We start from the raw sequence: 12,611 nt of genomic DNA, 5'->3' as shown, positions 1-12,611 counted from the left end.
TTATGAGAACCCGTGATCCACTGGGGCGTTCATTCGTCATGATTAGAACAGTATGCAAGTTAAATTCAACCTTTTAGAAAGTCTATTTGTCTCCTATGTTCATTGCTATCAGGTTGTGAGATGTCAGCCAGTCTAAGAAAGACCGACCTTTGAAATTACCCTAGAAAAGTCCATACGGTTTGTAATTTACCAGCTAATCACTCGCCCCCAAAACAGCCTTAAAAGAATGATATGTAGATCGCCTGAAAATTCTATAAATTAATTTACTATGCGGTTTGGGCTAATGTATAAGAAAATCCTGCAAACTTTTGCTGCCTTAACTCAGATATGACCATGTTTATCTCTCTGATTAGCTATGCAGAAGAACAATGTGCAATAACACAGACGCTCTTATCGGAGCCTCCAAACTAGCCAAGCCTTTCGTCAATTATTGTACGTTAGGCTCACAAATTAACGTGAGCACTGTATCACCTTTGATTGAAATGTACATTACCATAGTTTCCTATGGTTGACTGCGGTTCCGCTTAACATGTGTAATACACCTGTTATCTTCTACCATCCTCTTGTAAGTCGACCTCACAAAGACAAATATGATAATGCAATAGAAAGCATTAAATCGTAGATAAATCGTGCACGAGTTCCAGATAAATAGCGCGGATTGTCACGCGCGTGAAAATTATTACCCTTCTTTTCGCTCTAAATCCTAACTGCAAAACACAAGTGGGTGCATGTGGTTTTTACATGTGGTGTTCGATCATTCACATTGGTATTTATCCACACGGTGAGAATGACGGCCATGATCGGAGGTCTTAAATGGTGATAGTTTATTAATGAAACAGTAAAGGTCTTTCGGTAACATCTACAAGTTTTACGCTTTTTTGAAAACATCTGATGCAACGACGAATGGTGTACCTTAAATGCAGAATTCGTAGAATCTAAGTATTTCTTAGTAGTCCGTTTATTATTGTCTCCGTTTGCATGTGTTTGTTTTTTCCTGAGTGGGAATTTAGTCGTTAAAAGTCGCAAATGTGAGTATATAATACAGATGAATCTCGAGTGGCTTATCCATGAACTAAAGCTAGTTTTCCGTTTTGACTAAACCTTCGGCGTCGATATTTCTGAGTTCAATATCGTTCCCTTTTACTAGGAAAATTCGGGTTTTTAATACTTTTAAAATAGGCCTTCAGTTTGAAAGCACGATAATTATCTTCCAGTATTAGAAAATAAAGCGTAGTTTTTTAAGGCAATTATGCCGTTAAATTATGCATCTAAATTCCGCTGTATAGTAGGCCGAGTTACCGTTTCTCGCGTAATTCCAAGCGCAAAAGTATCGTATTCATCTTACGAAATGAACCTCGAAATTTCTACCTACGCGCACGAATTTCAACTTGATCTAACTTATAGTTGTTCGTCGGATTTCGCTTAGACGCTTCTTGCCGACAGGTGCAACCTACACAGCTCCGAAACAAAGCAGGCAACTTTGCTCGTTGATATTGACCAGTGTTACCGCATCATAAACAACCAAATGCCGTAATTTGTTGCAGATGGCGCAGTTGCCGTTGAAAGCCATTTCCTTAGGATGCGGCCTCCGATAAGGATAGCACTTTTGCGTCTGTTCACACGGTTGGCGTCGCTCATCGAAAAGTCTGTATTATAGGCGTAATCACGGATCGACACTCGATGTTTCTCACCACAAAACTAATAGGTCCCAGTAACATCTTCGTGCTGACAATAATGAAGACTTCTATAGTTGTATATTTTATGATGCACAGCACGTTCGTTGGCACAGACTTAAGATGGCAGAACACAAAAAACAACCGCCTTTTCCGACTAGCAGTGATGAAGTTACGTGCCATACAACAGTGGCGTAGCAGTAGAATCAAAAGGAAACAGTTGTCATAATGGCTCTGTCTCTCCCCTCCAAGTTTAAAGTAAAATAGGTGTTATTAGGTGCTACTTACTACTGATCTACTTGCCGATGCGCGCGTCTAAATAAGCTTTACATTGCATACCGAACATTATCACGACTTAGCAAACCGGCGTTCGATAACACTTTTTCCTCTTATAGAATTTCCGAAACCGAACCGCTATATACTGTTGATATCGACCAGTGTCACCATATCATAAACTAAATTACAAAATATTTTATGATAACAATAACCAACCTCGTTTACAGTTTTTGATGTTTTGAGTTTTACGTTTGACATTGCTGTTAGGTATTTTATCAGACGTCATCTATAATCCTAGCTAGTAGGTGCGTGCTGATGTCACTTACTTCTGCTAAAAAAATACTTCCAAAATACCCATATATGAAATAACATATTGTAGGACATCATGTTATACACAGCTATGTTATAATCTATTACATGAACCATTCGCCAGGTCAACATGCCTTCTGGCACCATTATAACAAAAACCGTGACACAGCGTCAATAAAGGTAAACATCACGGCCATCATCAATCCATTAGTTTAAATAGTTAATGGTTTTTATAATAGTTACGTCCTCCGTTTTTGAAATATCACGGCTACCTTATTCATATTATTTTTTATTAATTATTTCTAGTAAGTATATTTGACAAGAGTGCTCAAAGTTCTTCGGCCTTGTTGAGATCGTGGTGAGTGAGCATTGGCTGATAGTGGCCGTTGCTTTATGAAACAACGTTATCAATGCCATTAGCTTACTTTCCGGAACGTCATTGCTCTGCGTAGGCAAGTTTATCCACTTTACTACAAGCTTCTTTCAACATTAATCGACCAAGTAATATCCAACTATATTAAAAAGTTTTGAACCTGTTTGCTCCTTAATCTTTCTGAAATCTATTAGATTTTTAAGTGTCAGCGCGTTGTATGATACCCGCTTCGCGGGCATGAATCATGTCGACATGTACTACATTTGTAGATCACAGACTTAACTAGAGTCCTTATGATCCAGTATCGATAATGCAATTAGTTTAGGGCAGCGTCGGTTTTCATATCGCGTATTTTGCCGTAATGGGCATTTAAGATCAGCAAACGCGTAAACAGGTAATTTTATAATAATATCGCGTGCAGGATTTCGAATGGCTTGTGTGCTTTCTGTAACCAAATTTCTAATTTTATTACATTGCCGTTAACAAAAGAATCGAACGCTGATACACTCGAGCTCCCTAATATTTCGCCATGCCCAAGACAAACTGTTGCGTCGCCCAGACAACAAGCTTATTTTCGAACGGCTCTAGGGTGTACTGTTGGCAACGAGTCCCCCGTATTCAAAACTGCACGACCGCCCGAAACACTCAAACGCCTGCCCGAATCGCATCATATAACGACAAATAGCGAGGGTTGATAACTGAATCACTGACTTAAGTTCTCGTTGTTTGCACCCTCTTGGAAAATGCTATATCGATCGCTAAATCCTGTCTAACTGCTGAAAAATGGAGGACCGTCTAACTAAAGCCTAATTTCCATGAACTTTGCCATTGATATGCTGTATGACGGCAGGCCTGCAGGATTGATCCTACCAATGCAATGTGACCACTTAAATAGCTTCTAGGTTCTCTAGAAGTCGGTTTTTGATAAACACCCGCATCGCTCTAACTCATCCGAATGAACTCAACCATACCTCAATGGATAACCATACACCTACCCAGAAATGTACTACCTACCTAATACCCAGTATACTCTGTCAGCCTTCGGGGCAATCGTACCAGCAGTGCCATCAGCTCTTTTTTTTTTGGTATGGTGAATGCGTTTAGTTGCTTGAGCAGTATTAGCTTCGTCTTTAATCCAACCAATGAAATATTTAAGTTTAGCCGCGTACATGGCAAAAAGTAGGCTATATCGTTGCCATCGCACATATGCAGCTCCGACCTTGTGTTCATTTGCTTTAAAAAGCATGATACCTTAAAACCTGCAAACTATTCTAGATCAATGCACTACGCGAGCCGTGGCTGTAGGAGCGCTGCAGATAATGACGTACACGTTGTTTCATCCTCATCGCAATAGGTGCCAAAAGCTCTACAGCTACGCACAAGTTACTAGAAATGAAATCATTATCGGGGCAGTTACTAGTGATGCAAGCCGGCATATCACGCAAGTAAAAGATTAACACAAAATACCTCGTCGACTTGTTGTAACAACTTATTTATGTGCGGGGAATTCCGTCCTAAAATCTGGCCACGAAATATCTGTTCGATTTCTTGTAACAACTTGTCTGTAATTTTCTGTAATAATGTACGAAATACCGAAAATAACATGTCTATATGCAAGAATTTTTCCTAAAATTTGGCTACGAGATATTTCTTTAAGTTTTTCTAACAACTTGCCTATGTCCTCGAACTTGACTACGGAATACCCGGTCGATTTATTTCAACAAGTTATCTGAGTTCTGAAGCTTGATATACCCATTCGAGTTGTTGTAACGACTTGCATGATGCGGAAAATTCTCTTCTGAATTCTGGCCACAAAACGCTTGTTCGTATTGTCATAAAAGCTTGTCTATATACTAAAGCTTGGCCATGAAGATCTGATTAAGTGCTCCTAACAACCTGTGTGTTATGAAATCTGCTCAGGGTATACATATATTCTAATGACTGGCTTTTGTCCTGAAATTTGGAATTGTCGTAAGAACTTGTTTGTATCCTAAAACTTGGTCATGAAAAACCTGATCGAGTGCTGTAACAACTTGTCTGTATGAGGGTAATTCTGTTCTAAAACTTGGCGAGTATATCTGCTTGAGCTGTCGTAATAACTGCTTTGTGCCCTAAAACTTGGCCACAAAGTCCGAGTTGTTGAAAACTTGTTCATGAAATACTTATTCAAATTGTTGTAACGACTTTTTTCTATGCGGGAAATTTTACTACGAAATGCCTGTTCGAATCGTCGTAACAACTTCGTTGTGTGCTAAAACTTGACCATGAAATATCTGTTCGAGTTATTATAATAGCTTGTCTTTGTCCTGAATCTTGGCTACGAAATGCCTGTTCGAATTGTTCTAACAACCTGGCTGTGTCCTGAACCTTAACCTGTTCTAGTTGTTGTAATAAGTCGTTTAAGTCCTGAAATTCTCTTTGAAAAAATGTTTCCTTGAATTGTTGCAAAAAAATTGTGTGTGTCCTAACGTTTGATCACAAAAGATTTGTTCGAATCGTTGCAACAACGTGTATGTATTTTGAAACTTAAGCACGAATATCTGTTTGAGTTGTAATAATTTATCTGTGCCCTGAAACCTGGCCACGAAATACCAACTTGTTTGTGTCTTGAAGCTTGACCGTGAAATGCTTGTTCGAGCTATTGTAACAACTTGTCTTGCAACAATAAGACTTGACCACAAAATATCTGCTCGTGTTGTTGTAACGATTTGCTCTATCTAGAATCTTGGCCACACGATACTTCTTTTTGTTTATGTCCTGAAACTGGCCATAAAGTACCTGATTAAGTGCTTCTGAAAATTTGTTTGTACCCTGAAACTTAACCACGAAATACTTGTTCGAGTTGTTGTAGCAATTTACCCGTATCCTGAAACGGCCACGAAATGCCTATTCGAATTGTTGTAACAGCTTATCTGTATAATAAAATTTGTCTATGAAACACGCATCGAAGCTGCAACGACTTGTCTGTACACAATAAGTTCTCTGAGATTTGGCCAGGAAATATATGCTCGAATGATTTTAACAATGCGTCATTGTTCTAAAGTCTGGCCACGAAATGTCTGTTTGTAGTAGTAATAGTTTATCTGTGACCTAAAACTTAACCACGAAATACATGTTTAAACTTATTTGTCGGCGAGAAATTCTGTTCTGAAAAGTTGCCACGAATTATCTGTTCGAGTTGTTTTAGCAACTACCCTATGTTTTGAAACTTGGTTACGAAACACCTGTTCGGGTTATTCTAACAACTCGGCTATGTCCTCAGACTTACGAAATACTTGTTCAAGTTATTCTAACAATTTGCCTGTGTCCTGGAACTTGATTATGAAATATTTGTTCAAGTTGTTGTAACAGCTCATCTGTGGCCTTACATTTGGCCACGAAATGTCTGTTTGAGTTGCCGTAACAACCTGCTTATGTCTTAGAACTTGGCCACTAAATATTTCTTCGAGTTGTTGTAACAACTTATCTGTGTCCTGAAATTGGGCACGAAGTACCTATTCAATGTGTTGTAATAACTTATCTGTATGCTAGAAATTCTGCCTTGGAACTAAGCCACAAAATGCCTGTCGAGGTGTTTCGTCAAGTTGGCAACAGAATGCTTGTTTGAGCTGTTCTAATAGCTTGCTGTGTCTCGAAGCTCGGCCATGAAATACCTGATTGAGTCGGTCCAACAATTTGTTTGTGTTTTGAAACTTAGTTACGAAATATTTGCTCGAGTTATTCTAACAGCTTCTTTATGGTTTGAAGCTTGACCACAAAGTACCTGTTTCAGTTACTCTAACAACTCGTCTGTCCTGGAACTTGATCGCAAAATCCCGGTTCAACTTGTTGTAACAACTTACCTGTGTCTTGAAACTTTGCCACGAATACCTGTTTCAATGGTTGTAACAACTTGTCTGTGCCCTGAAATTTGGTTACGAAATGCCTCAATTTGCTGTAGCACTTGTTTGAGTCCTATAGCTCGGCCATGAAATACCTATTCAGGTTGCTGTAACAACTTATTTGTATTCTGAAACTGAGCCGTATGAGCTATTTTAATGATTTTTTTGTTTTGTTTTGTTTTCATTTGTTCGACTTACCTGTGTTCTGAAACTTGGTCACGAAATACCTGTTTGAATTGCGTTGTTTGGGTTTGGCCATCTGGCTGTCATGCCAGAAAAGAGGGCTATCTGGTACTTTAAAGCTCCAACGAGATTGGTCATCTGGTTGTTGTAACAAAAAATATTGCCATCTTCTACTTGAAGGGTTTAATGAGTTTGGTCATCTGGGCGTGTGGCAAAGAAGGGAATCATCTGGTATTCAAAAATCCCTATAAGTTTGACGATCTGGCCGTTGTGACAGGGAAAAACCCATCTGGCATTTAAAAGCTCTAACGACTTTGGCCATCTGGACGTTGTGGTAAAGAAGAAAATGATTTGATACTTGAAAGCTCCAACGAGTTTGGTCGTCTAGCCGTTCTGATAAGGAATAGTGCAGTCTAGTACTTAAAAACTTTAACAAGTTTATCCATCTGGCCATTGTGACAAAGGATAGTGCCATCCTATACTTGAGAGGTTTAACAAATCTGGCCATCAGGGCATTGTGGTAGGAAAACAAGCTGTCTGGGATTTAAAAGCTTTAACAAGTTTAACCATCTGGCTATTGCAGCAAAAAATAATGCTATCTGATACTTTAAAGCTTTAACGAGCTTGACCACCTAACTATTGTGACAAGTAATAGTGACATCTAGTACCGGAAAAATTTAATTAGTTTGGTCATCTGGACATTGTGGTAAAGAAGGGAATCATCTGGTACTTAAAAGTCCCAACAAGTTTGACGATCTAGCCATTGTGGCACAGAAAAAACTATCTAACACTAAAAAGCGTTAACGAGTTTGGCCATCTGGAAGTTGTGGTAAAGAAGAAAGCCATCGATATATGAAAGTTCCAGCGAATTTGGTCGTCTGATTATTGTGACAGGAAATAATGCCATCTTGTACTTGAAATGTTTAATGAGTTTGGCCACCTGGACGTTGAAGTAAAGGAGAAAGTCATCTGGTACTGAAAGCTCCGACGAGTTTGGTCGCCTGGTTGTTGTGACAAGGAATAATACCATCTGGTATTTGAAAGCTCCAACGAGTTGGTCATCTGGACGTTGGGTAAAGGAGAAAGTCATCTGATACTTGAAAGCTCCAACGAGTTTGGTCGTCTGATTGTTGTGACAGGAAATAGTGCCATCTGGTACTTGAAAGCTCCAACGAGTTTGGTCTCTGGACGTTGTGGTAAAGAGAAAGCATCTGATACCTGAAAGCTCCAAGAGTTTGGTTGTCTGGTTAGTTGTGACAGGAAATAGTCCATCTGGTATTTGAAAGCTTCCAACGAGTTGGTCTCTGGACGTTTGTGGTAAAGGAGAAAGTCATCTGATACTTGAAAGCTCCAAAGAGTTTGGTTGTCTGGTATTGTGACAAGGAATAGTGCCATCTGGTATTTGAAAGCTCCAACGAGTTTGGTCGTCTGATTGTTGTGACAGAAAATAGTGCCATCTGGTACTTGAAAGCTCCAACGAGTTGGTCTCTGGACGTTGTGGTAAAGGAGAAAGTCATCTGATACTTGAAAGCTCCAAAGAGTTTGGTTGTCTGGTATTGTGACAGGAAAAGTGCCATCTGGTATTTGAAAGCTCTAACGAGTTTGTCGTCTGGACGTTGTGGTAAAGAAGAAAGTCATCTGATACTTGAAAGCTCCAACGAGTTTGGTCGTCTGATTGTTGTGACAGGAAATAGTGCCATCTGGTATTTGAAAGCTCCAACGAGTTTGGTCGTCTGGTGTTGTGGAAGAAAGCCATCTGGTATTTGAAAGCTCCAACGAGTTGGTCTCTGGACGTTGGGTAAAGGAGAAAGTCATCTTATACTTGAAAGCTCCAACGAGTTTGGTCGCTGATTGTTGTGACAGAAATAGTGCCATCTGGTATTGAAAGCTCCAACGAGTTTGGTCTCTGGCGTTGTGTAAAGAGAAAGCATCTGATACCTGAAAGCTCCAAAGAGTTTGGTTGTCTGGTATTGTGACAGGAAATAGTGCCATCTGGTATTTGAAAGCTCCAACGAGTTGGTCTCTGGACGTTGGGTAAAGGAGAAAGCATCTGATACTTGAAAGCTCCAACGAGTTTGGTCGTCTGATTGTTGTGACAAGAAATAGTCCATCTGGTATTTGAAAGCTCCAACGAGTTGGTCTCTGGACGTTTGGTAAAGGAGAAAGTCATCTGATACTTGAAAGCTCCAACGAGTTTGGTCGTCTGATTGTTGTGACAGAAATAGTGCCATCTGGTATTGAAAGCTCCAACGAGTTGGTCTCTGGGACGTTGTGGTAAAGAGAAAGCATCTGATACCTGAAAGCTCCAAAGAGTTTGGTTGTCTGGTATTGTGACAGGAAATAGTGCCATCTGGTATTTGAAAGCTCCAACGAGTTGGTCTCTGGACGTTGGGTAAAGGAGAAAGCATCTGATACTTGAAAGCTCCAACGAGTTTGGTCGTCTGATTGTTGTGACAAGAATAGTCCATCTGGTATTTGAAAGCTTCCAACGAGTTGGTCATCTGGACGTTTGTGTAAAGGAGAAAGTCATCTGATACTTGAAAGCTCCAAAGAGTTTGGTTGTCTGGTATTGTGACAGGAAAAGTGCCATCTGGTATTTGAAAGCTCCAACGAGTTTGGTCGTCTGATTGTTGTGACAGGAAATAGTGCCATCTGGTATTTGAAAGCTCCAACGAGTTGGTCTCTGGACGTTGGGTAAAGGAGAAAGTCATCTGATACTTGAAAGCTCCAACGAGTTTGGTCGTCTGATTGTTGTGACAAGGAATAGTGCCATCTGGTATTTGAAAGCTCCAACGAGTTTGGTCGTCTGGTGTTGTGGAAGAATAGCCATCTGGTATTTGAAAGCTCCAACGAGTTGGTCTCTGGACGTTGGGTAAAGGAGAAAGTCATCTTATACTTGAAAGCTCCAACGAGTTTGGTCGTCTGATTGTTGTGACAAGAATAGTCCATCTGGTATTTGAAAGCTCCAACGAGTTGGTCTCTGGACGTTGGGTAAAGGAGAAAGCATCTGATACTTGAAAGCTCCAACGAGTTTGGTCGTCTGATTGTTGTGACAAGAATAGTTCCATCTGGTATTTGAAAGCTCCAACGAGTTGGTCTCTGGACGTTGGGTAAAGGAGAAAGCATCTATACTTGAAAGCTCCAACGAGTTTGGTCGTCTGATTGTTGTGACAGAAATAGTGCCATCTGGTATTGAAAGCTCCAACGAGTTGGTCTCTGGGCGTTGTGGTAAAGAGAAAGCATCTGATACCTGAAAGCTCCAACGAGTTTGGTTGTCTGGAGTTGTGACAGGAAATAGTCCATCTGGTATTTGAAAGCTTCCAACGAGTTGGTCTCTGGACGTTTGTGTAAAGGAGAAAGCATCTGATACTTGAAAGCTCCAAAGAGTTTGGTTGTCTGGATTGTGACAGGAAAAGTGCCATCTGGTATTTGAAAGCTCCAACGAGTTTGTCGTCTGGACGTTGGGTAAAGGAGAAAGCATCTGATACTGAAAGCTCCAACGAGTTTGGTCGTCTGATTGTTGTGACAAGGAAATAGTGCCATCTGGTATTTGAAAGCTCCAACGAGTTTGGTCGTCTGGTTGTTGTGGAAGAATAGCCATCTGGTATTTGAAAGCTCCAACGAGTTGGTCTCTGGACGTTGGGTAAAGGAGAAAGTCATCTTATACTTGAAAGCTCCAACGAGTTTGGTCGTCTGATTGTTGTGACAGAAATAGTCCATCTGGTATTGAAAGCTCCAACGAGTTGGTCTCTGGCGTTGTGTAAAGAGAAAGCATCTGATACCTGAAAGCTCCAAAGAGTTTGGTTGTCTGGTTATTGTGACAGGAAATAGTGCCATCTGGTATTTGAAAGCTCCAACGAGTTGGTCTCTGGACGTTGGGTAAAGGAGAAAGCATCTGATACTTGAAAGCTCCAACGAGTTTGGTCGTCTGATTGTTGTGACAAGAAATAGTCCATCTGGTATTTGAAAGCTCCAACGAGTTGGTCTCTGGACGTTTGGTAAAGGAGAAAGCATCTGATACTTGAAAGCTCCAACGAGTTTGGTCGTCTGATTGTTGTGACAGAAATAGTGCCATCTGGTATTGAAAGCTCCAACGAGTTGGTCTCTGGGCGTTGTGGTAAAGAGAAAGCATCTGATACCTGAAAGCTCCAAGAGTTTGGTTGTCTGGATTGTGACAGGAAATAGTGCCATCTGGTATTTGAAAGCTCCAACGAGTTGGTCTCTGGACGTTGGGTAAAGGAGAAAGCTCTGATACTTGAAAGCTCCAACGAGTTTGGTCGTCTGATTGTTGTGACAAGAATAGTCCATCTGGTATTTGAAAGCTTCCAACGAGTTGGTCTCTGGACGTTTGGTAAAGGAGAAAGCATCTGATACTTGAAAGCTCCAACGAGTTTGGTCGTCTGATTGTTGTGACAGAAATAGTGCCATCTGGTATTGAAAGCTCCAACGAGTTGGTCTCTGGGCGTTGTGTAAAGAGAAAGCATCTGATACCTGAAAGCTCCAACGAGTTTGGTTGTCTGGATTGTGACAGGAAATAGTGCCATCTGGTATTTGAAAGCTCCAACGAGTTGGTCTCTGGACGTTGGGTAAAGGAGAAAGCATCTGATACTTGAAAGCTCCAACGAGTTTGGTCGTCTGATTGTTGTGACAAGAATAGTCCATCTGGTATTTGAAAGCTTCCAACGAGTTGGTCTCTGGACGTTTGTGGTAAAGGAGAAAGTCATCTGATACTTGAAAGCTCCAAGAGTTTGGTTGTCTGGATTGTGACAGGAAAAGTGCCATCTGGTATTTGAAAGCTCCAACGAGTTTGGTCGTCTGATTGTTGTGACAGGAAATAGTGCCATCTGGTATTTGAAAGCTCCAACGAGTTGGTCTCTGGACGTTGGGTAAAGGAGAAAGTCATCTGATACTTGAAAGCTCCAACGAGTTTGGTCGTCTGATTGTTGTGACAAGGAATAGTGCCATCTGGTATTTGAAAGCTCCAACGAGTTTGGTCGTCTGGTTGTTGTGGAAGAATAGTCCATCTGGTATTTGAAAGCTCCAACGAGTTGGTCTCTGGACGTTGGGTAAAGGAGAAAGTCATCTGATACTTGAAAGCTCCAACGAGTTTGGTCGTCTGATTGTTGTGACAAGAATAGTCCATCTGGTATTTGAAAGCTCCAACGAGTTGGTCTCTGGACGTTGGGTAAAGGAGAAAGCATCTGATACTGAAAGCTCCAACGAGTTTGGTCGTCTGATTGTTGTGACAAGAATAGTCCATCTGGTATTTGAAAGCTCCAACGAGTTGGTCTCTGGACGTTGGGTAAAGGAGAAAGTCATCTATACTTGAAAGCTCCAACGAGTTTGGTCGCTGATTGTTGTGACAGAAATAGTGCCATCTGGTATTGAAAGCTCCAACGAGTTGGTCTCTGGGCGTTGTGTAAAGAGAAAGCATCTGATACCTGAAAGCTCCAAAGAGTTTGGTTGTCTGGATTGTGACAGGAAATAGTCCATCTGGTATTTGAAAGCTTCCAACGAGTTGGTCTCTGGACGTTTGTGGTAAAGGAGAAAGCATCTGATACTTGAAAGCTCCAAAGAGTTTGGTTGTCTGGTATTGTGACAGGAAAAGTGCCATCTGGTATTTGAAAGCTCAACGAGTTTGTCGTCTGGACGTTGGGTAAAGAAGAAAGCATCTGATACTGAAAGCTCCAACGAGTTTGGTCGTCTGATTGTTGTGACAGGAAATAGTGCCATCTGGTATTTGAAAGCTCCAACGAGTTTGGTCGTCTGGTTGTTGTGGAAGAATAGTCCATCTGGTATTTGAAAGCTCCAACGAGTTGGTCTCTGGACGTTGGGTAAAGGAGAAAGTCATCTTATACTTGAAAGCTCCAACGAGTTTGGTCGTCTGATTGTTGTGACAGAAATAGTCCATCTGGT

Source organism: Varroa destructor, unplaced genomic scaffold (genome assembly GCF_002443255.2).
Source record: "Varroa destructor unplaced genomic scaffold, Vdes_3.0 BEIS01000005.1, whole genome shotgun sequence".
Lineage (NCBI taxonomy): Eukaryota > Metazoa > Arthropoda > Arachnida > Mesostigmata > Varroidae > Varroa > Varroa destructor.
This window is presented reverse-complemented; position numbering follows the sequence as displayed.